General features: G+C 43.1%; 1 protein-coding gene across 8 annotated transcripts in view; it reads left to right on the top strand.

The window, feature by feature from the left end:
- SOCS5 (suppressor of cytokine signaling 5) overlaps positions 1-25,754 on the top strand; it is a 93,292-nt gene that overhangs the window by 42,284 nt on the left and 25,254 nt on the right. For 2 of the 8 annotated variants that reach the window (XM_054821825.1, XM_054821824.1), the window contains exon 1: positions 18,837-19,037. The exons of 3 other annotated variants lie outside the window; for them this stretch is intronic. The gene's annotated coding sequence lies outside the window, so the exon portion shown is untranslated. Of the gene's footprint in view, positions 1-18,027; positions 18,049-18,836; positions 19,038-19,389; positions 19,714-25,754 lie in introns of those variants that run through there. 3 more of the 8 variants (XM_054821828.1, XM_054821829.1, XM_054821826.1) reach the window with 3 other exon arrangements.

Genomic DNA, 25,754 nt, shown 5'->3' with positions numbered 1-25,754 from the left:
TCTGAAATCACACAGCAGTACTAAATGAATAAAAAAGAAAAAGAATAATTTCTAAGTCCTTTTCTTGGCTCACTTCATCATAAAACACATTTCAGTCATATTACAGAAAGCCCTCTGAGCAAAGCATGAATCTGCCAAATTTTACACCCAAGGAAGGGGAAAAATGTGAAGAGACATCTACAGATAATTCCTCAGATCGGAGCGTGCTGTATTGCTGCACCAGTAGGTATCAACCTGCTCTAACAGCACCATAGTTCTATGCTGTGTGAAAGGATGACCAAGAAAGTCAAACAGATTTCAAATGCATTCAAATTTGAAGGGAAAGTGAAAAAATCAGTTGTCTTTATTCATAGTCTAATGAATTTCAGCAGTACTTCATAAAACGCCCTTAATTATCAGTGTAAGTTCAGAGCATGCTGAAAAAAGATATGACCATCTTTGTAACCATTCTGAGAACACAGTTTAAACACTAATAGGAATTAGTATCTTCCTGACAATGAGAGAACTGCACATCTGACTACAAATTAAAGCAGAAATTTAGGTCTCATTTGAACTGAGACACCTCAACCACGACTCTGGAGTAGTCAGCAGAGATCTCTGGATTTACTCCTGTGAAGAAGACGACAGAGCCTGATCCTGAATGAGTTTATTGCTTTCTGCTCTGTGTGCGCAGAAATCATACAGAGAAGAAGAATTTCGCAGATTTTAATTGAGCACTTTGATAAAGAGGCAAGTCTGTTCTAACACACTTATGTTTGTGGGTACAAAAGGGAAAAGAATAATAGAATGAAACCAATCTTACAAAAGACAAGTAAAGTTATATAAAAGTCCACATTATTGCTATTAAGTAAAAATAGTTTTTAGAATTACTGAGACATGAAACCACATAATCATGGGATGGGGGTAGGGGAGGCATTCCACTACCAAAAAGGAGTTACAGAGATTTGGGAACACAACAAAACAGCTGTGAAAGTTCTTATCTAAACTTGCTATCTTGATAGTGTCCATCACAAGTACACTGCAAGCATTAGGAGGACAAAAAAGAAGTTAATCGTAAGCATTATTCATGGTTGTTGAAAAACTGTGAAATCTCTGCTGTGACACAACCTGATAGCTTTTAGCATTTGGTATTTGTAAATCAGAATGAGAAGCTAATGCAATCGACCCAGAAACTCAGCTAACGATCTTCCAGCAACTCACCACGAAAATTTAAAAAAAAAAAAAAAATTGAAGGCAGAGTTAAACTGAAACACTGACAAAACTAAATGAGTTCCCAGTAATAAGAAAAAAAGAAAGCCAAAGTGATATTCCAGATGGAGATTATTTGGAGTTACAGTAGTGAACTGTGTAAAGCTAAAGGAATGGTAATAAAGAATGAAAATGAATCCGACTATTAAACGGAGGGGATAGGAAATGGTGCCACTGAGAGATGGGTGCGATACTCAGCAACATGAAACGGGATACTCTTTGCAAGAGAGCGGCTCCAGAGCTGACAATCCTGCAACATGTCAATTCTTTTCAAAGCAAACCCAGCAACTCATTAAATGTCAGATCATTCATAGCGAGTTATGAAAGCCAACTTGCCCATGCGCTATTACTTGACAACAGGGATCAGAGAACGGCTAAAATAACTCGCTCCATCCTTCCCTTGCGCCATAGAGCTGCTCTGCAGTACTGACTCTGGGAGCCTCCTGCTGTAATAGTGAAAGCTGACAGAGGACCCCATGCATCAGCGAGATGGGTGCTGCAGCACCTTTGCACGGGAGCCCTGAGGCCCTGAGGCTTAGTGACAGTGTCCAGTGAGCATTCACCAATTTCCTCTTCACTCTTAAAGGTGATGGGATAAGGGATAAAAAAGATATCTGGAGCGAGAGAGAGAGTTTGAAGAGGGTACCCTGGTACCATCAAAACTAATCATAGTCAAGGTCTCAAGTGCTTAGTAGGGTTTCTGAACTTCTGTGCCCCAGCCAGGCAGACAGTGCAGGTCAGAGGGCCTCCCTCCCACTGGGGGAGCAGCGGCAACAGATGGGAAGAGGACCCCAGGCACAGATCTGCCATGCTCTAGGGCATCAAGGCATCCGAATCTTTCTTAAGGCTGGAAGAGTTAATTATAAATGTATTTTATTTCAATGTGATCTTAGGCTGCAGATGACATTCACACTTAGAGGCTTCTGCACAGCTCAGATTCCAGTTTGCTCTCACCTTTCTTTACCAGAGACCACCTCCACCCAGCTCCGCTCCAGCTGGATCCTCCACTGCGCTCTCAGACAGCCTGGGGCTGCATTAAATATTTAACCTGGGGAGTGGCAAAATCTTTTCCCTGCTAAGGACTGAAAGCCTACTGAACACCTTTAACAGGTCACAACTTGACACGTCTTAGCATTATCCAATAGTAACCAGAAAAATAAATAAACCATGTGTTGGCAAGCAGCCTGAAATAAAATCACAAGTCACATTGAGGCTCGACTCCTATCTCCCTCTCCCTTCTTGTTCCTTTCTCTCAGCAATTTAAAATCTTATTCTTCCTCAAAGCAGCCATTTAAGGCTGAGATCACGGAGTAAAGCCATAGCCTTCAAACACCTTTCTTTCTCCTATTGTCTAAAGAGGTGCACAGCAGTAGCTGGGAAGGGCCTCGTCCTCCTGGACAAAACCATGAACTCCAAAATCTGGGTATCTTCTATTTCTGCACCAGCCTCCATTTGCCTGGCCTACTGCTGTTGTTTGCTGCTTCTTCAGTTTATTCACCCCCTCTTCACTCTCCCTGCCCATCCTGGTTTTCACTCTCATCCTCCTCTGTCCAGCCTCCTTCCTACACAGCTGCCCCTTCCTTTCTTCACCTCCTTAAACCTCAGTGCCTCCACACATTCCCCTCTAACATCCAACACCAGTATCTTCTCTAACAGTATGTTTTGACCTCTCACTTCATTCACATGTGCACACACCCATTATGTGACTCTTACACATGAAAAGACATGCATAATACAGAAGTCAATGGTTAGTTATCTTCATTCATCAGGTTGAGTGGAGATGATTTTTTCACACAGGTATCTGCTCTTTAGAAAGGATTCAGAGCAGTGGTTGGTTCCCTACTTTGTTCCTTGATACCATGTTCAGGATCATCCAGGAGGGAAGGGACAGATTAGACTGGTTCTGTCCCTAGGGTAAAAGCAGCAAAGAGAAAAAAACGCAAACAAACCATGTGAAAGCAAGCAGAAGAGACCAAAGTCCTTCTGACAGAAGTCAGCCCAGACCAAAGGTTTAGCAGGAGGAACAGTGTCGCAGAGGAGAACTTTGTATGCCAAAGATCACATCATATGTGGTAAAAATGTGAAGCCAGATGTCACTGAATCTTCAGAAGTCACATGTGTTGACATCCTCTGTACAGTTCCTAGGGGAAGGAAATATTTATATTCAAAGCCGTCTGCTTCTATATTGTTTCTTGTTATATTTATTGCTTGACAGTGAAAAATTGATCTACACCTGTTATATCTAAATCTTTTAACCAGTTTGAAGTATACCAGAGCAGAACATCTATTTGACATTTAAAAGAAAGAGACAGTTGTGTACTGTCTTTAGCTGTGACACTGTCAATCAGCTCATTTTTATGTTTAATACGTTGTGCTCACAAAATACGTGAAATGTTTTCTAGATACAATGGGAATGTAATCCTGACCTTTAAAAAAGAGTAAAATCTAGATAGTTCACTGGCACATTTGGTATATTTTACTGCTAATACATATTTAGCACAGTCTTAAAATTGAGACTCTTACCAGAGCTAAAGTAGAGTGGTAAGTAAAATTCAGTAAGAATGTCCTGAAATTAAACTGTATCAGTCTTTCCCACAGTTCCTGTGATATGTTCCAAATGGGTGGCAGTCAGATGGTAATTATAAATCACTGCTTTCAGTTCTCTAACTTGAGCACTATCCAAGATAGACAGTGAACACCTCTGAAATAGCTTATACAGTCACCTCAAAGACTTCAGGAAGACGCTAGGTTTGCTGTCGTTCTGTAGGACTTACATAGCAAAATCTGAAAAGTGTCTTCTCACATCAGTTTTTTTCACTCCTTTGCAATTTGAGAAGGCGTTGGGCAGCAGCGGAGACTCTGGAATTATCTTCTGCAGACTCAGGAAGATGGCACTATACTGTGTCATTCTCAAATCACATTTGAATTTTTTTTTCAGGAGCAGCATTAGAAAAACTTTTTTTAAAAATGAAAGTTATTGGTACTCATGGGGGGGCGGGGGCATCCTTACTCCTGAGTGGAATTCAGACACTTTTTATTGGATCAAATTCTTCTATCTGTCACTAACTCACAGAGATCTATTAATATTGTTCGAAGGAACATGCACTGTTGATCTGCGAAAAGTACAGACTAGGTAGGTTTCCTACTTGCAGTTTCCCCTTGCACAGTTGACAGGATCCTGTGAAATGTTCCAGCAAATTTAGGCTGGAATAATACTAGAACAGCTACAGAAAGTGTTGGATACACAAGAACAACTGAACAGTGGGCAGTAGGGACCCTTTCAAAATGAAGGTTAAGAACACATAAATGTATTTCAAACAAAAGTCCTAAACGTGGTGAAATTTGTGCAGATGCTTAACATTTTACTTTGTGCGTAGCTCCATTTAAATCAATGAGACTCTTCACAGCATGTAAAACTTGACACATACACAAGCTTTTGCAGGAGGAGGGCCAAAAATTTTTTTTGGAAGAGTGTGACTTGCTTGGAGATATTCCAGGAGAAAAAAAACATGTGGGGCTTTGTATAAAATTTTTGGCACCATTCTACTTATTAAACAGACATGAATTCACTCAAATAAGATAAGGTCTAGACATTTATATCAAGTATGTGGAAGTTTGTGCCTATTCCTAAGTTTAAAAAAAATAGCAATAATGCTTATAGATTTGTATGCTGGGTTAAATTATTGATATATATTTATTTAGAGTTTTATAATTACCTATCTTACTTATTTTACTATCTTACCTACAGTTCTGCTACCAGGCAAAATTTGCTCTGTTAGCTAATAAACTGCTATAACTTTCAAGCAGACTGCACGGAAAACAGTTTCTATTATTTACTTTATGACCTTAGATATGGCGAAAAGTAAATCTTCCTGTCTTACCTCAAACTAATTCAATTCTAAGTATATAAGACAAGAATTTATTGTTCAATTTCCAGCTTGCATATTGAAGAGCAATATATTCATTTCAGGAACAGGGTCTAATTTTAGATCGGTATTGAAGGTGCGATGAAAATGTGAATGCTGGGAGTGGCAGTAGGACTTTTCAAGAGCAAGCCCAGTACAGTTCTTGAACTACAATGACTATGAGATGAAAGAAATCATAGAATAGACTTAACTAGTCTAAGTGGAACCTCTTATATACCTGAAATTATTCACCCCCCCAGTTGTTATCATGGGCATGGCCTCAAACTGCTTCAGATAAATGCTTCGACATTATAGCTCTTCAAGAAAACAGAAACAGTCATTTGGCGCACTGGGTGCTGCACGGCTCGGTGGTAGAAGTTGGCAGAACTTTAAATAAGCAGCCTAGGAAGACACGTGGAACATCTGGCAACAGCAGCTACTTTTAATCACACAGGCCACAGGTCACATTGTACCACAGTGCACAAAATCAGTGTCACATTTAGCAAAGCACGTTTACTTGACCACAAGGTGTCTTGAGGTCAGATTTAAAAGCTTCTGCAGGTGTAGACAAGAACCTAGCAGGATTTTCACAAGCCCCTAAGCACTTATTTCCCATTGGTTTCTCACTAGGACTGTCTTTGTAGAAATAATTTTAAAATACTTCAGAAATACAGTGTTAGGCGTCTCAAGGCACACTGCCTTGCTTCAGGCTGCAGAAAGCCAGAAGCTGCCGGCTGGGTAACTCTTTTTCAACTACAGTTACTTTTAGGCCAGCTGTCCCATGTCCGTACCAAAATCCTCTAGGGCTCCTAGTCTGCAAGTGCTGGAGACCTGGGTGAGTTAACAGGGACGACTGCTACATGAACTGGGTACATTTTAGTTAACAGAATTGCACAGAAAGTCTTGGAAGTCTTTTTCGTCCCCTGTGGTGTGGTAATCCCTGTGGATTTTTCCACACAGATTGCACCCCATATATAATAAATAAAAATAAATAATAAATAAAATAATAGTTTCTTCACCATTTGGGCTGGGCTTGGTGCTTCAAAATCATTTTTGCAAGCAGAGATAGCTCCCCTCTCCTCCCTGGTGCTCTCCAGCCCCCCACCCAGACTGGCCACGCTGGACTGTGTCAGGCCCTTCCCTAGGCGTGCTTTCCTGCACAACTTCTGCATTCCTATTTTTAAAAGTTGTACATTTTGAAGACATGGGAACACATGCTCTTTGCAAGATAATCTCTAGTTCCTTCCCCATTCCACACAGTCACGCTGCTCAGTGCCAATTTTAATGCATTGCTGGAAGGTCTGTTATAGAAATCTATATAATCTATATTATGGCTTGCCTGAGAAAAAAAATGGGGGGTGGGGAACGTTCCCAAGGAAGTTAATTGCATTTTCCATTTTCAAGATTTCAGAGTGTTTAGAACTAGCAGTAATGAATCCAGAGCAAAGTCCTTGGAAATGCTATACAGCAAATGCAAGGATCAGCAGAGTAGCACTAGATGGCACTACAGTAATTTTCACTCAAAAAGCATAGGCCAAGCCCAGGGAAAGACGGACTCGGGTCCAGCTCTGAATGGGCAGCTCAGATTTACTGCCTAAATTTTACCTGGGTGGCCTGGGGAGATTCTAAGGAATATGAGACATAGCAGTCTTTCCAAGGATTATGATATATAGCCTCGAATAGGTTGATAAATGATATAATATATATGATGAAGATGGCTGGAAAACTACCTGATGCTTTCATTTCACAAAGTGTCACCACAAGGTACCTGCAAACCTGTCATGTTCTGTTCAATCCAAGGTCAGGATATCCAGATTCAGTACATCTAAAACCATCTCACTCAAAAGCACACCAAAAATGTTAATGTGTCATCTAGGCAACTGGATAGTTCAATGTCTGCCTGCAGACATAAACTGACTGTTTATAACTACAGTGGTTTGTGTCTAAAAATGAAAATTTGACTTAGCATGCCAAAATCAGCTAGATTTTAGGACTAACCTCAGAGCATTTCCTATCATACAGAGTTAAATGCTGACTACTGCCAATTTCTTTTAATGTTTCCCACAAGTGATAGCTAACATCAAAGCTTGATGCATATCTTGTTCCTAATAACAGACAATCTAGCTTGTTGTCTCTAACAGGTACTGCAATAAGCTGATTTGAGAACTGCTTTTAGAACTTTGCAGAAGCATAGTCTTTTATAGGAACAACTGAGTGCTTCTGTAGCTTATATTATCAAATACTCATAGGAGAAAATAGAGGCTGTCAAAAAAAATCATATTCATTTTTGTAATTTGAACTGTTTTAAACTAAATTCAGGCAGTTGTTGCAATTCAAAGGACATGGTCTATCTCAAATTTGAATTCTAAAACATCGTAGAACCAGATTTATAAATCTTGTAAATCCTTTTAAAGGAAACATCTAAGTGCAGAATATTCACTACAACAGCACTACAAGTTATTTTTATAATATCGTGATTATTTTTCTATTATGCATTTCTGGGAGTTATATTTTGCCTTCTGTTATGCTCCAGGTTCAAATCTTCGAAGGGTAATTAGTATCTATTTCACTGGAATCAGTGGGAGTTAGATATTTCAGAGATAGGGAACTCTGACATTTAAGTTTTAATGAGAGATTGGCATGAATGTTTAAGTTTCTTCACGTAAATCTTATTCTAGTTATATAGCTACATACACTTTAGGGATATTGCCAGCTAAAAGGCCATATACCTGTCAGTTATAAACAAAAAAAATCTAATAGTACATTCCTTTACTACAAGAACGGTCTCTATCAATGGAAATAGCCCAACTGGAGACAATAGGTTTGCTTAGAAAAATAAGCACTAGAACCAGGAGTATTATTTGACCAGAAGTTGTGCTCCCACCCAGCCAGTATGTGCAGGTTAACCCAAATGGGCTTTCAACACAAGAAGGGTGGAGAAGAGAGGTCATAAATGTCAGAACATAAAAATCTAGCATTGCACCATTGCTTCAAATTGTGAACATTTAAATAGCATCATTTCATAAGAAATTAAATGCCCCTTGTGCTGGAATTGGACTGTTTGTCCATGCAAGGCTAAACCTGTGGTAAAGATGAGAGACATATGGTGTCCAGAAACACTTTAAACTGTCTCTTTTAGTCATAAGCCACTGCTCTTTGAAACGATTCCTGTGTGGTTCTGAATATATCCTGAGAAAATGTTCTAGCTGTCCTACTTCTTCTAATGTGTACTCTAATAAGGGTTGCTTTAATCTGTGCTTTAAATCTTCTTTAATCTGGTCACCATTTTACACTTTGAGACGTACCCCCGAGGCCTCCTCTTGCCTCAGAAGAGGCTTGAAAACAACCATAACTTGCTGCTGCTTTCTCAGACATGTCTATGTCTACATTCCTGGAGTCGATGTTGGTCCTGATAGACGTGTCCTAAAAGCAGACTCCATCCTAGATGCAAAAGTGGTCTGTGTAGCTGGCAATGAAGCATGGCATTCACAGAAATACACGCTGGTGAAGTGAAGGTCTGATGAGACATGCCGTTTGTTGTTCAGCCCATTTTGCAACCTGAGTGACTTAACCAAAGTCGATCGCCACAGCCCATTTGAAATCCAGAAGAGCAACTGGAAAAGTTTCCCGAACAGTGTGGTAAGCCTGTGGGAAGCGACAACAATGCCCCAAAGCTCACTGTTTTCACTGTCACCCCAGCAGTGCAGGGTGACACAGAAGTGGATGAAACAGTGCCTTACCTTGAGCAAGTACAGCCACAGCGGTGGTGTATCGCTGCCCAGCTGTGCAGGCTTGGGAAGAGGTATGTGCTTGACAAATGTGCTTGGTTCAGTGCTAATTACATTGCCAAGCCACTCTGTGTGTGTGTATGTGGGTGTGTGAAGTGAGGGATCAGGGAGTTTGTCTTACCTACCTCTGTTACCTGAGCAGCGGGTGTCTTGCCTAAACCAGTCACCTATGTTCCCTTTGTGTCAATGACAAGGTAGGTAGGGTAATACATCCTGTTCTAACCCGGGAGATAAAGCTTAGAAAACTAATTTAGAAAATGAATAGCAGCTATTTAGTTAGCTGACCATGTGATAAAAATCTTCCCTCGTTTAAAAAATAAGTCAAGTAGCTGGAACTGCAGGTGTGCACCACTGTGCCCAGAAAACAGCACACCAGCAGCATCCTGGATTGCATTAGGAGGAGCATTGGTCAGAGGAGGTGATCCTTCCTCTCTACTCAGCCCCGGTGAGGCCACACATGGACTGCTGTGTCCAGTTCTGGGCTCCCCAGCACAAGAGAGATGTGGGCTTACTGGAGAGAGTCCAGACAGCACAGGGTCACAAAGATGATTAAGGGACTGGAGCCTGTCTCATAGGAGGGGAGGCTGGAAGAGGTGGGACTGTCCAGCCTAGAGAAAAGGAGGTGCAGGGGGATCTTATCCATGTGTACAAACACCTGATGGGAGGGAATGAAGAAGAGAGAGGCTGGCTCTTCTCAGTAGTGCCCAGAAACAGGACAAGAGGCAACAGGCACAAATTGAAACACATGAAATTCCATCCGAACACAAGAAAACGCTTTTTAAGTGTGAGGGTGATTGAACACTGGCACAGGTTGGCCAGAAAGGTTGTGGAGTCTTCATCCTTGGAGATACTCAAACCTCAACTGGACACAGTCCTGGGCAACCTGCACTAGCTGACCCTGCTTGAGCAGGGGCTTGGACAAGGTGACTTGGAGAGGTCCTTTCCAACCTCAACCATTCTGCAACTTTGTGATTCTGTGAATTTGCTTTAAGAAAAGAAAGCTTCAAGTCTTTACTGAGTCAGTACTATAAGGACAAGCTCTTTTAATGTCCAATCTGTAGTAAATCCAGACAGCCCTGACACAAGAAAGAAGCGCTAATTTTAGCATAAACCTGGTTTACCCTTATGTAAATGACACTGGATTCAGATGAATTGTATGTTTATTAGGATTCCATCCCTTTCACTCTCATCTGTCTATAATTTTCATTTGTGCAGCTCTCTTCAATTATGGCTTTAGTTGTATTTAGTTTGTATTCTCAACAAAAAAACCCCCAAAACACCAAAATCAAACCCAAATAAATAAATAAACACACAATGTATTTTCTGTTTCTTGATGGACAGTTAAGACAATTTGAGATGTGCTCTCTTTTTACTACCTTGCTATTGATTACTGATCTATATTTGTATTTATGCATACACACATGCACATGCTCAGACACAAGATCATTTAATTTAAATCATTCAGGTGTTTTGATATTGTATGGACTCTTTCAACACTTTCTCGCATTCTTTAAGTTTAGCCGTCAGCCTTCAGAAATCACATTAGTAGCCACTAACACCGAACATTGCTGAGTATAGTCAGATTTTTATGAGAGTAAGAAATCTAAGTCCTCAATCCTACATCACTGATCTTCAGTGCTCTGAAAACACAGAGCAAGTTCAAAGCTTCTTTGCTGCAAGTGTGGAAATCTCCAAGTGGAGTGAAGCCACCAACCAGAATGTCTCCCAAACCAGTTCCTGGGAGGCACTGCCATAGAAGAGTATCGCCTGCACAGGTATTCTTGGGGACTGTTTGGCTGCTTCAGTTTACACCAAAATTATGCTGACAGTCAAGTGACCTGGGGAACAAAGAGATGTTTTAAAGCAACTTTGTAGGTTGCTCATACCTGTATTCAAAAATCTTGGCCCATGTCTCTTGCATTGATTCCTTACCTGTTTGCACCTCAATTTTGTTCTAAAACTCACAAAGATGAAATAACACAACCCTGTTCCTTCTGGTGTTGGGCAGCTGAGTTACACATCATTTTGCTTTGCCTCTTTCTAAGTATCTTCAGATGAAAAGAGGTATATCAGTGCTGAAAACTGGTCTTGTATCGCATTGTATCGCACAAGGAATGGTCTATGCATCTTGCAGTACAGCGCACAGTCACAGGGACCGAGCACTGAAAATACAAACCTGGAATGTATTTGGGTGACATTAACTAGGTTTCAACCCAATCTTTTCCTACTGTTGCTGTAGCCTGAAAAACTATGCAAATGCATTGCTGCTGAAGAAAGGAGGGGAAACGAAACAAGTCCAGGCAACAGAACCGCCAGCTCACATTGGTATTGTGCCATGGTGAAATAAACGACATCGTTCAGACAAAATAGTGACAAAGAAAGGTCTCATCAGGAATATAGCTGCTTGAATAGGAACGGCTCTAATCTCAGCAGTGCCACAAATCCCCTTTGAGAAAATGAATTTTGGAACACTTTAAATTTTTAACTGTTTTTCAGTTTCCATGGAATAGCGCTGTGCCTCGGGCCACTTTAATAACATTCCTGGCTTGCCCTGCTATAACAATTTGCAAAAACTCATCCAGATGATTTGGGTTTTAATATCAAGTTGTTTTGGAGAACATTCATGGTTGGAAGTGTATAATAATATGTTTTATTATTGCTGTTTAAAAAAAAAAAAAGGAAAGCTAGGAGATAAACACTTTGCTTTTGCCCATTGGGGAGCTCTGGTTTGTTATTACATTCTATGCAATGATAATTAATGACTCCACAACCAGCACTAAAAAAGTGTTCCCTGGCTAAAATTTTCAAAAGTAACTAATGATTTGGGGTTTCTTTGCTTTTATGTGTTCAGTTTGAAATATCTTAAAGAGGGACTTGGTTTTCAGAAAATGCTAATTACTGACATTCTGCAAATTGTCTACCTTCCTCTGAAAACCTTCAGACCCTGTCATATTAAGTTCATGGTAGATGCTGTTTACTGGTAACAGAAGAAAAGTATGTCAATTCACAAATTAGTAATAGAGCACCAGAGCAGATCACAAATAAATCCATTTCAAAGGAAAATATTTTAAAATGATACCTTCCTTGCACCTGCAAGAACAGACTTCTAGACTCTTGGGATGATTGGAAGCTACTTAATGAACAAGCATGTAAGCAAAGAGGGTAGGCTAGGGACCGGTTCTAGCAGTTGTTTTGTATTACTCAGTAAAAGAAAGATCAAGACCACATCCTACAGTCTTGGGTGGTGCTCGGACATGTCAGAGTACTTTTGAATGTCACTGTATGCGTTGTGCCTGCCTGCAGCTGTCCTGGAGCCTGGCTGTCCTTTGCCCAGCAGGAGGAATCGCTATTAACTGTATAAAGTGGGAAACCTGCAACTGAATCAGAAAGCTAATGTTTCAGCCATGGTGTCAATGCTCCTTCAAGGTACCCAACGATGGAGAAAGGAGCATCATAGATGTTCTTATTTCATCCACCCACATGACTCAGCTTCAGAAAAATCCAGAAAGGCTTCTAGGTCTTTCTCCCAGCTCAGCTGCACTGGAGCAGGCAGAAGAAAGCAAAGGAGTGAAGGAGTAAGCAAGTAGTTGCTTCTGAGCTCCTCCTCTGCCACAGTGATTACACCAGGGTATCCATATTTCATGCCCCTCGACTTCTAGTCATGTTCAGTTAGCCCAGATTAAAAACCTTTGGACCTGTGGCTCCCCAGCTTGGTTCCAGTCATTTAAGCAGCCTTGCCTTTTCTTCAAAGGGCAGACCCTGGCCAGAGCAGGTGTGCTGGATGTTCAGGTCAGCATTTCAAAAATACATTTTGCATACCTGATGGTCTCACATTTTTAAGTGCAAATTTGCCTTCTATTCATTTGGGCAAGATGCAACTTTTGGTCCTGTAAAATTAATGATGAGTATGCTTGCGAACAACCAGATTGCTGAGCTGCGGCTGATTTTACATGCAAGCAAAACTGTCAGAGGTCAGTGAAGGCAAAGCAGGGTAGCACTTGGTAGCTCAAGGTGCCTGGCTGCATGGAGCTGGCTGGCCTGCTGATGAGGGTTCCTCAGTTCTTAACCCTAAGTCTATCCCATGTTGTGATTATTTTTGTTGAATTAGACATGGGGCAAGGCTCTGCACTTGTGTGAGCTTGCTCTGCCTTCCCCAGGATTGTCCACTTTTGCTTTGCAGAGGTGTCTGTCCCTAGTGCAAGTCCCCCTTCCCAAATCTTGTGGTTTATCTAGTACATGCTCATCATCCTTTTGCTTCAAGGTGTCATTTGCTGACAGGATTTATCCACAGACACCAAGATTTCCTTCAGTAGGATAATGCAAGTGGTTATTGTTTTACTCCACCTCTCTTTCCTTGCTATTATCTCAGATTTTCCATCACTAATTCTCCTATGCCTGGCTGAAGGAGAGAGGAGTGTTCATCTAGTTCCAATCTGAAGGGAAAAAGCCTGGAAGGAGGCAGCATTAAATGACCACACTTCTGAGGACTGCTCTGACTTGCATGGGCAATCCTCTGGCTGTGTGTCACTATGGCCTAGAAGAAGCACCCTCGCATGGGAAAGTCCTACCACTATAGCTGCACCATGGTTCTCACAGACGTACAGACTTCTGGGCACAGGGCAGGGATGCTGGGTCTGCAGAGAAGGCTGCTTGCTACGTCAGCCAGAATTGAAAGGGTGCCATTTTGCTTTGCTGAACTAAATTCAATTTTACAACTCCCGACGCACTAACTGAGGTTTGGTATGCGACTGATGCTGCTGCTAGGAGTGAGAGAACATGTGCCTCGACTAACTTCATCAAAGTTCATAAAGTTGTGTTCCGAATTAAAAAGTTTGATTTAAGGTCTATGCCTGCATTTGCTTTCTCAGAATTGTTCTAAGCTGCAGAGAGGATAAACCCTGGAGAAGGGAGCAGGAGAAGGTGCTCGGAGCCAGAGCTGCAGAGCTTGCATGGGTCAGGCAATTTCTCACACAGAACCATCATCAGTGAGGGACACACTGAGAAGCAACGATCTGGCAGAGCTGGGCTAGGGAAATGCACTTAGTGTGGTAGCTCAGGGCTAGTGAAGCCACCACGGTGGTTGACAGCACAGAAAGTGGGTAGCATCCCACTGCCCAGGAGTGGCAGGCGGAGGGCACTGTGCACGGCATGGCCAGCAGTGCTGCGCTGCATTGTTGGCAGCACACACAGGAGCTGGCGGCAAGCCTGGGAAATAAACATCCAAAGATGAAAGCAGGCCAATGTGGGAGGTAGCAGCCTGCTCGGTTTCCAGCCTCTGATCACCTTCTTCCAAGCCCTGTTTCCTCACAGTGTTCCCTTGTCCTCCCACAAGGAGAAGGAAGGTTTCCTCTGTCGGGAAAACAAACTGCCTTATGAAAAAAGGGATTGCCCAGATGTTTTCCCAGAGAACTCCTTTGCATTCAAGGGTGTGTGTGCAACCTGAGAAAGAAGGTGATCTGATTTCTGTTTTAGACTCATTGCGGCCTCATAGTCTGGAGCATCCACAACTGCCCATAGCTTTCTCATATCCTTCTGAGTCTTACTGATACAGCTCTTTAAGATGTCCATACCAATGCATTAGTACGCAAATACCACAGCAAGTAGTGTCATGGTTTGAGGTCTCAGTGTGGGTCCCTTCACCAAAATCTAAGTATATCTCACAGCTGTGGGGTTCAGGCTGGTGAAGCCTGGGGACAATAACCACCAATTGCACAGCCTCCATCCTGCTGGGCTCTGCCTACAACCTAGCTCTTCTGGTATTAGGAAATTTTCTTCTTCTTTACAACAAGACATGTAGATGTGGCCCAAGGTCTTTTCCAACCTAAAAGATTCTATGATTCTATAAGTAGCAGTCTATTTTCTTTCTTTTCCTCCATCCTATCATCAGATCCCCAAAATGAAACATATGGTAGTAAGAATAAAGCAGTTGATTATTTCCCTCTATTCAGTTACTAGTTCTTTGCCTGAGTAGCAGACCAGAATTGCAGGTGATTTCATTAGGTGAAGATGACTCTTGTTGAACCTTAATCCTGACAAAAATGGTGACATCAAGAGGATTTGCTTTATGAATAGAAAAGATATAGCAAAGCTGGGATTTTATGTTACTAAAACTTTATACTTCTGAGAAGTTTCTAAATAGCATAAAAATATTTAGTACATACTAGAAATGAAAATGAATGCTAGTTTGCTACAGAAGTAATTTACAAGGGAAACAGCCTACAAGTTGAAGTTAAAACTGACTTATGGAACTTTTATACAAGTGGAGTCAGTACTGGGTAACTGCAGAAAAGATTGTCATGGTTTAATCTCAGCCGGCAGCTAAGCCCCATGCAGCTGCTCGCTCCTTCCCAGTGCTATGGGGGAGAGAATTGAAAGGGTAAAAGTGAGAAAACCCATGGGTTGAGACAAAGACATTTTAACAGGTAAAGCAAAAGCCGCGTACACAAGCAAAGCAAGACAAGGAATTCATTCACCACTTCCCATGGGCAGGCAGGTGTTCAGCCATCTCCAGGAAAACAGGGCTCTGTCATGCGTAATGGTTACTTGGGAAGACAAACGCCATCACTCAAAATGTCCCCCCGTTCCTCCTTCTTCCCCCAGCTTTATATGCTGAGCATGATGTCATAAGGTATGGAATATCCCTTTGGTCAGTTGGGGTCAGCTGTCCTGGCTGTGTCCCCTCCCAACTTCTTGTGCACCCCCAGCCTACTCACTGGTGGGGTGGTGTGAGAAGCAGAAAAGGCCTTGCCTCTGTGTAAGCACTGCTCAGCAGTAACGAAAGCATCCCTGTGTTTTCAACACTGTTTTCAGCACAAATCCAAAACATAGCCCCATACCAGCTACTATGTAGAGAATTAACTCTATCTCAACCAAAACTAGCACAAAGGTAAGCGATGCTTTTGAAGCAAAAGCTCTCAGGTGATGCGGTGATATTAAATGTTACAGAATCACAGAATGGTAGAAGTTGGAAGGGACCTCTGGAGGTCATCTCATCCAACCTCCCCCAGTCATGCAGGATCAGCTAGAGCTGGCTGCCCAGGACCATGTCCAGATGGCTTTTGAGTATCTCCACAATCTCCCTGGGCAAGCTGTTCCAGTCCTTGGTCACTCCCACTGTGAAAAATTGTTTCCTGACGTTCAGGCAGAACATCCTGTTTCAGTTTGTGCCCATGGCCTCTGGTCCTGTCACTGGGCACCACTGTAAAGAGCCTGGCTCTGTCCTCTTTACGTCCTCCCTTCAGATATTTATATACATTGATGAGATGCCCTGAGCCTTCTCTTCTCCAGGCTAAAGACTCCCAGCTCTTCCAGCCTCTCCTCATAGAGAGATGCTCCAATCCCCTAATCATCTTGGCAGCCCTCTGTTGGACTCCCTCCAGTAGCTCTGTATCTCTTGTACTGGGGAGCCCAGAACTGGACACAGTACTCCAGGTGTGGCCTCACCAGTGCTGAGTAGAGGGTAAGGATCGCCTCCCTTGTCCTGGTGGCAACACTCCTACCGCTGCCCAGGATACCGTTATCCTTCTGAGTGGCAAGGGCACATCACTGGCTCGTATCCAACTCGGTGTCCACCAGGACAGGTGTCCACCAGGACCCTCAGGTCCTTCTCTGCAAAGCTGCTTTCTAGCCAGTCAGCCCCCAGCATGTAGGGGTGCCTGGGGCTGCTGCTCCCCACGTGCAGGACTTTGCATTTCCCTTTGTTGAGCTGTTAGCCTAACTAGATCCTGGCTATGCTGCCTCTATATTTATTTTGCCTGTTGTTACTACTTGTTAGCTCATTCTTTCTTGCACTGTTTACGTAGGACTGCCAAGTGGCAATTTAGCTGCATCTGTGCTGGGTGCACATGAATCCTTCATGAGTGCTACCCTGTTCTAGAAAAGTGAATTCACAGATTGGCCTCATCAGTATCATTTTAAATGCAACTAACATCAATTATGTATGTTTCATTATATTTTTCATCCTCTTCCAAGGTGCAGAATTGCTTATACAGTGTATTATTTCATCTTTGGGGGTTTTGCTGGTAATGTATATGCTAGGCTGTGTTCTATATGCAGAAGTATTCTGAAGCTGCCTCTTCTCCAAGCCTTGGCCTCTCCTCACAGGGCAAGCGCTGCAGCTTCCCTTGGACCTGCACAGTGGCCTCCACTGAACTCACAATTCGTTGAGGTTTTCCTTGCATTCAGGGACTCAAAACTGGACACGCTATTCTCCATGTGGCTGAGTAGAAACAGACACTCACTTTCCCTGACCGACTGGCTACGCTCCTGGTGGTACAACCCAGGATGCTCTTGGCCTCCTTTGCTGCCAGGGCACACTACTGGCTCGTGGCCAACTTGCTGTTCACCAACACCCCACGTCCTTTCCTGCAGAGCTGCTCCCCAGCTCATCAGTCCCCAGCCTGTACTGTTGCAGAGGGCTTTTTCTTCGCAGGTGCTGGGAAGTTGAATTTCCTTGCATTTGTCCTTGCTGGATTTTAGACTTCCCATCAGGCCATTCCTCCCAGTCTAATTCCCTTTGAATGGCAGCTCTGTCCTCCAGCTTATCAACCGCCCCACCTGCTTTGGCATCCCCTGCACACTTAATGAGCACACACTCCATCTCCTCCCCCAGGTCACCGAGAAAGATGTCAAACAGAACTGGTCCCTGCAGTACTCCACTTGTTACTGGCTTCCAGTAGAGTACAACCCATTGACCCTTACCCTCTGAGCCTGAGGATCTAACCTTTTTTTTCCCATCTAACTGCCCGCCCTCCATAGTGTAGCGTCCCAGTTTGTCTGCTAGGTGCAGAAAGATAAGATGCGCTCCATTACTTGGAATACCAAGTTGTCTTTTTGTACTGGTGCACCAATGAGCGATTCCTTTGTCCGATGTGATCAAGTGTTCTTCATCTGTACTTCAGCCAAGCAATGAATTTGCTCCCTGTTAAAGGGAGGGAAGCTGCTTTGAATGGGGTATTACTCCCTTCCAACAATACCCACGTGTCTCCAAGAGTGTCCATTTGTAAGGATTTAGTAGTCCCTTCTGCTTACAAGGAACCATTTGACTTCTTCAAACACAACGCCAGGGCAGCTGGAGGCGTTAGCTACACGAGCAGCTGCCACAGCAGGTATGTCAGCCAGGCGCCCGTCTCTCTAGGAAAGAAAAAACCGCGCTGGGGAGCTGCTCTGAACACTTCCTAAAAGCTGTTAAGGGCGAGCGGTGGGGCGCTGGGGAGCAGAGCCGGGGCCTGCACCGCTCGCGGGAACCGGCCGAGCCCGGTCCCATGCCGGCGCTCGGTGCGATTTTGGGAGGCCGGGAGAGGTACTGCCTCCTTGGGGCTGTCCCGCAAGGCCAGGGCGGCCGGGCACGTCTTAACCGGTGCCCGCGGGGAGTCTCTCGGCCTCCGCTCCGGGGAGAAGCGCCGGGGGCTGCTCCCGCCGGCCTGCTCCTGGCGGCCACGCCGCTCCTACTCTGACGCCGAGTATCATGGGTGAATTTCGGCACGGCTGCGGCTTCCGCGTGCTGCGGGCAAGCACGGCCCAGCGGCCGAGCCGCGCTCCGACCCGGCACAGCGGAGCGAGGCGGGGCCGGGCCGAGCCGAGCCGCTGCCCCCCGGCCCGGCTGCAGCCGCCACCGCCCCTTCCCCCGCCGCTTCCTCCCGCAGCCCCCTCCACGTGACCCAGCCCCTCCCCGCGCCCCTCGCCCGACCCCAAAATGGCCGCCGGCGAACCCCTTCCCAGATTGGGCATCGTGCCCGACTCCAAGATGGTCGTCAATGGAGGCTATCCGGAGACATCCTAGCGGGTCAATCCGAACGCTGCGGCTCGGTAGGCTGAGCTAAACCCCGCCTCAGCCAGCCTGCCGCTCCCATTGGCGCTGCGGAGGGCCAGGCCCGCTCTCATTGGCTAGCGAGGTGTCGCTCCCGCTCTCTCCGCTCCAGGGCCCGGGGAACTATTTTCCATTCGGCGGAGGGGGGCCGGGGAGGGGGCTCCTCCGAATCGGTCCGTCCGCGCCGAGCGGCAGGCGGCGGGCCCGGGCGGGGCGGCGGAGGATGCTGCGGCCGTTGGGGCCGCCGGGACGGCGCTGAGGCGTCGCTGTCCCCGCCGCGGCGCAGCGGTAGGTGACTCCCCGTAGAGGTTCGGGCTCGGCGGACGGGACCTGCGCCGCTCGCCCCCCGGCGGCGAGAGGCGGCCGCTCCCCGCCGCGGCCCCGGCCCCGCTGCTGCCCGCCGAGGCCGCGGCTCCGTGAGGGAGGCGGAGAGCTGCCGCCGTCTCCCGGCCGCGGGCAGCCAGCGCCCGAGGGAGCCGGGGGAAGGGACGGGGCCGGGCGAGCGGGAGGGGAGGACTCGGCTGCGCACCGCTGCCGCGGGGCTCGGCCGGGCTGGGGCGCGGCGAGGTGCCCGCGGGGGAGAAGGCCACCCTGGGCCGGGGGAAAGGGGGAGGTAGTGGGGGCAGCTCCGCTCCGTGCCGGCCGCCCTCCTGAGAGAGACGGGGAAAGCCGCGGCTGGCGTTTGCAGCGAAGCCCGGGCGCTGGGAGTTAAACCTGCCCCAGCCCGGATCCGGTGCCAGCACCCCGAGGCAGTCTGCCGGGGGTGCCCCGTGTCGGGCGGCTGCTCCTCTCGGGCTTCCAGGCTCGTTTTGAAGGTGGTGCAGGAGCAGGGGGGTTTGGTCGGCGGTCTCCTGTAGCTGTGTTCGCAGGCATGTTTGGCCATATGGAAATCAGCCTGGCAAAATCGCCGTTAAAGAGTCTTCAGGGCACAGGACCTACTGTTAACCCCTTCTGTGGAGGGCTGGTACGTGAAACATCAGGCCGCTTCTCTCATGAGCGCTCGCGAAAGTTTGGAAGTCGTCTTCATATGCATCTAACGCAAAGTTATGAATGGCTTCTGGGAATTGTAGAAGCAGTAAATCGTGTTATTGCTGCTGCTATTAACTTTGTAATTCAGTACTGGCACTGAATCACAATAGCTTAATCCCGTGGAATACACTTCTGTCCCTGATGTTTGTTTCATCAGGTTTGTGTATCATATCAGCATGTGTTCTTATGGACACAGGATGTACAGTAGTTACGCTTTCATTCCCTGAATACTTACAGAATGCTGCTTTTTTTTTTTTTCCTGCCTTCTCTAAAGATTGTCAAAGTTTTCTACAATGTTTCTATGATTGTAAACTGTAAATTTTATGCTAATCATCATATGGGGTACCATATCCCATCCTGTGAGCTGCGATCCCTGACCATGCCATGCAAAAACCACATTATGAAAAATACCGTGCTTTTCCACTGAAACTAATTCCATTATGGTTTGTGGCATTGCCTCATTTGGTAAAGGTACAACTGTTCTCGCATAAATTGCAAGAACTTCAGGAGCGCTTTTGTTAGTGCAGTATACTCCTATAACAGGAAAATACTTTGAGGATAGATGTGGCCTAAGTGAACTATTTGCAGGGAGATGACATGAATGGATAGTGCTACTAAAGCTTGCATTTATAGAAATTTACTTAAAAATAATTGTTCCATAAATTTGCACGGAAGTTGACTGGATCTCATTTTAAACTGATCTGCCTCCCTGAGAAGACAGGTGAACTAAGTATGTGCATTTGGATATCAAGACAAGAGTGAAAATCTTGAGAGATTTTTTTTCCTGGCTTTAAAACATTTTGCATGGCTATCTAAATACTTCAAATGCTTCAAATACATTTGTGTGTTCTGTTTTTTCTTGAGTTTTTACTTTATCTTAACATCTTCTGTGTAATTATTTTTTAAACTTCAAATTCCCTTAGAGAAGAGCAATTGCATTTCAGGGCACTTTTTTTTTTTTTTTTTACCTTCTAAGTGAATGGCAAAAAAGATCCTTCTTTGGTTGCAAGTACCACAGTAAATATTTTAGTAGGTTTTTAAGTGTGTTATCATTTAACTTTAGAGTAGTTTCACTTTAGTAATTTTGTTAATATCATATGAATTAGCATCCAGTACTGGAAGGAGATTTTTCAGTTGCTGGACCTTTTAATATGAACTGCTTTGCAGAATCAGTGTCTTAATGTGCCTTTCTGGAGGTGCTTTTATTTTTATTATGGGATTATACAATGAGGGTGTAATTCTTAATTTCCTTTCATGTAAACCTGGTTAACATCAGTTTAGGGATGTTACTCCAAGATATGATACTCTTACAAAAGAGACTTCTTACACAAAGTGTATTTGCACATCATGGAGACTGTAATTTATGGGTGCCAGAAGTTTAGAGTCCAACGAATTACTGAGGAGGATGGAATGTCTTTTCATAAGTCCATTTCAGGAAGGGAAGTTGGGGTTATGTCGCTAGATAATGACCATGGAGTACATCATAGCCCCCAAATGCCATTTGCCTAATTCACTTAGATCTCATAACTTTTCTTCTGAGTTCAAATCTCTCATGGGCCACTGTGCACACAAATGACATTAGGGCAATTTTGTAGTTAAATTGTGTTACATCCATAGAAATTTTGAGGTAGTTCACACACCTCAAGATCTCGTGTTGTGTGGGTTTGTGCCATTAAAGGTTTCCTACTGAAGATGTCATGCAGCCCTCAGCCTGAACATAACCCGTTACCTTGAATATCCCCGGTTGATGAGGTTGCTACAGTGAGATATTGAAAGAAGACAAGTTTCCATGTTAACAACCTCCTATTCATTCAGTTGGCAATCTGTAAACCAAGATATTCAAGTGGACCTGGTATCAAAGCAAGGTCTCTGTCAGAACAGATTTAATTATTTTTGTGGGTTTTGTACATTAATAACTATGGCAGAATGAATTAACTATACTTTTAAGGTGCATTCTTTGTCAGTCCAAAGCAAACTCCAAAAAAGAAAACAAAACAGTTTTGAGACCTGATGGACTGAGCTGCTGAAATCTGTTCTGCTTTTCCAGTTGGTCTAAATGTCTTGCATCTACTTTGGTTTCAAAATTACATTAGCAATACAGCCAGCTAGTGAATTCAGACAGCTGGGTAGCATGCAATAGCTTGACATGACTTCATATGTATGAAAGCATTGGAAAAATGGCTGGGCTAGTCCTTGGAGGAATATCTAGAATTTCTCTTCTATTGCTCTTTTAATGATGGCAGGTACATCTAAGAAAGAGAGAGCAGATGGAAGGTATTATAAATCAAATGTGTTCTATTAGAAAGGGGCTTTTTTAATCTTCTTTGAAACATGTGAAACCTGTCACTCTGTGCAAGGTTCTAGAGAGATGACTGTTCATTGAATTTGATGTGGCAGTTCATGTGTTTCCCTGATGGACTGATAACCCAAGATGGTATAATACACATTTTCCTGGTCTCATTCATTATGCTTAAAGTTAAATAAGAGATGTATTTTAGTCTAATCATCACTATCCTTTGTAGTGATGACTGCTGTTAATAGTTGTAAACCACCTTGTGCTGTGTTAGCCTGTTGCTAAATATCTCAATTTTTGGTAGCTACTTCATGGGATGCAGATGACTCCATGTAACTTTCATACAGTAGGTTTATTATTCTTAATACTTAATTAAAGTGGTAATGTTTCATTTACTGCTACAAACAGTGAAAACAAACATTAAAATTTAAACAGGATACCTTTTTCTTCACTAAAATGTACGTTCCTGACTCTGTAGATTGAAAGAAAGAACTTTTGATGTAAAAGCTTGACCATAAATTCTTAAAATATTGATTCTTATTCCAAAATATTAGAATAAGCTGGCTAGTTAAGTAATTCTTGAGTAGATGTCTATTTTAGGCTGATTTTCCTTCCATCTTGTTTCCCCAAGAGCTATGCCTAGTAGTTTCTTTAACCTTAAGGGGAAATTAGCACGTAGTATTATGTTGTGGTATTTATGCCTAGAGGCTTCATTAAGGCCACAAGGTTTGGTTGTGTTGAGCAATATGCAGTACCTCCCCTCCATCTGATCTTGGCCTGCACTGTATTGAGATGCCTGCTGCCTTCTAAAGATGTCTACCTAGTTTAAAAAATGCATTTTGATTTAAGGGGTTTGGGGTCAGAAAGATGATCAACTTTTCTAATACTGTTAACCTATGCATTAGTTTGAAACAAATATGCAATTGCTCCATTAAATAAGTGCCCCGAAATCGTATGTATTTGTGTGGCTCGATTGTTGGACAGCTTATTTTAATCTTTGAGCTATATCTAGTTAAAATATTGTATTTAAAGTTTAGTAAATGTATGCTATACCTTCTGGAGTCCTTATACTTTGTCAGCTCTATAAATTATCTCTGACACACTGAATATTTTTCACCAGCTAACATAGCTGTTAGTTAAGTTAAATAAAGGAGAAAAGCCCACATGCTCTCTCCATGCATACAGCTGGACATCTCTGTTAAATTTTTCAGCAAAAATGAAATTTTGATTGCTTTTTAAAGCTTCATGAATACACTAATTGGTGAATCATCTAATGTGCAGTTTAGTTTCAGGAAATATGAAATGGCTTACTAACTTCATGGTTATAAGATTATGCAGACCTTCTGAAAATCTCAGTAAGAAAATGTGTGCAGTGGTGGTGGTTGATATTTTTGGCTGTGAGAGGCTGGCTAAAACTCAGTGTAGTTATGCATAGTCTGCACTAGTTTATATGGTAGAAATTCCTTTGAAGAATTATCTGGAAGGAAGAAAGAATAATTTTACAGGTTTTTCTGCTCTTGGGACCCTATCCAGATTTTGTTAAAGATGATTGCAGTCAGGAACCTCTTCTGGATCTGTAACTGGTCCTGAATTCCTGGATAACGTGCTAGTTGCTTTTCACCCTGTGCTTTTACACAGCCGTGGTTGTTGAATTCTTCAGCCTTAATGTTGGACAGCTGCAAAACATTTAAAGCCTATCTGTGAAAGATTGGGATAAGAAGGAGGGGGAGATAGAGGTTGCCCAGCTCAGTAATACTTCTTGAGGACTCTGAAGTATTTTCTTTATGTAGCCATATACGGTGTGTTCCTGGCTAGCTGGATACTACTTGATTATGTACTGTGTTATCAGCTGAAATATTTAAATCAGTAGTCCTTTCTTGTGAAAGTTTGGGTCTTTACAGTAGTTGAAGAATCAAAGAGATCAGGAATTTGCTTTTTTGCTGCAGTAGAATAAGAAAAAACTTCAGTGCGGTGCATGAGGTCTCTTTGTAAACTCAAGGTTTTTATAAAAACTATTCTTGTTGTTGAAGATGCATGGAGCATTTTTAGAATATTGTTGTATTGCAGTATATATTGCAATACTTATGGTGAGCACCAGTTTCTTATAGGCAGAAGCTTTTACAGTGTGTGGAAGTGCTTCAGTGATTGCTGATCAGAGTATATTTACAGAGGTGAAATTTGAAAGATTGTTTAAAAATTTAAGTACAGTAGAAACAATCAAATAGTTTTTCTGCAGTACTAAATCTGCTAACATTTTTGTTCCTCCTCAGCAGAATGAATTCTGATAGTAATTCAACAGCCAGCCTGGCTCCCAGATGAAATCATTTGGGCCTATTGCTCAAGGCTCAAATGTCAGTCATAGGATTAAGAATTGTAATTCTGGGATAAAAAGGTCTGGCACTTAGCACCTTTTACATATTTTCATTAGGCTCGTAGAGACTCAAAGACTGCAGTTGAATGAATTAGGCTTGATCAAGGCTGTGATAAAAACTAATCAAGGTAATCTCTTAGAATATTTGGCCTTTAATAACAAAAACTTAGCTTGTAGTGATTGCTTGTGCTAGTTGGACTTAATTTTCTTCATGGCACTTGGCTAGCTAGGGATGAACAGGTTTAATGGAGCAGACCTGCAAAAAACTTGAACGCCAGACTTCCATCCCCAAGATGTCTCTGACTTCTGATACCTTGAATTCTGTCTGCTTAGGTACATATGTTTTTATATCTGACTATACACTCTGCCTCTGTACCTTAGGCTTTTGGTTTTGCAGTAAGGCCTGTGCAGCAGTTTGATTTACTGACCGATTCGCTTATGGAAAAAGTACCCATTACTAAACTTCGGTTTTGAGAGCTTTTACATTTGGCCTCTGTGAAGAAGGGGAAGTATTTAAATCATTCCACTAGTGCCATAAGAGGTCTCTTACTCTTTTGAAGTAGCATATGAATAAAGTGAATAAATTCTAGACTACAAATTATCTTTAATCTTCAGTTGACTGGAATCTTTCTGTGATAGATTTGGTTAAAACTTATACGGCTTAGATGATGCTTTGTTTTCTTAGATCTTTAATTTTCACATTTCTGTTGGAATGGTGAATTACATACTTTTTTTTTAAACATATGTTAAACCTCACTTGGATAGCAAGTGGAATTCAATTAAAGATAAAAATAGCATTTTAAAATTGGTTTGTAGCTTATTACTTCAGATGTGCTGGATGAGTAGTTAAACCAGCAATTTTATCAAAACACATTTTTATTTTAAATTTGCTCAATAAGTTAAAATTTATATTCACTTGTGTCTTGCAGTGTTTTAGACTTGGTAGATCTTATTTCTCATTCATTGGTCTTACTCATGGCTTGGAAGAGGAAAATAACTATGTATTTTTAAGCTGCTAAGTAGTTGTGGTGGTAAAATTATTAATGCATAAGATTGAGAAGTCTGGCTTAGAGGTTATCTTTACTAAAAGAACATTCCTTTCAACTAAAAGCTAGCAGTCTGTGATTGTTTCCAACTCCCTGCTTCTGAGCTAGGATAATGCCAAGTGTGCTACTCCTATAGACTCCACCAAGAGCCATCTCTCCACATTGTCATGTTATTTACAGCTTGAGTCCTCCTTAGAATTGTGGCTGTTTAGCAAGGGACTTGAGTCTGTCCCTCCTGGGGATACCTGGCTTTGTTAACATTCAAA

The sequence above is a fragment of the Grus americana genome, chromosome 3 (genome assembly GCF_028858705.1).
Source record: "Grus americana isolate bGruAme1 chromosome 3, bGruAme1.mat, whole genome shotgun sequence".
In the NCBI taxonomy this organism is placed as follows: domain Eukaryota; kingdom Metazoa; phylum Chordata; class Aves; order Gruiformes; family Gruidae; genus Grus; species Grus americana.
This window is presented reverse-complemented; position numbering and strand designations above follow the sequence as displayed.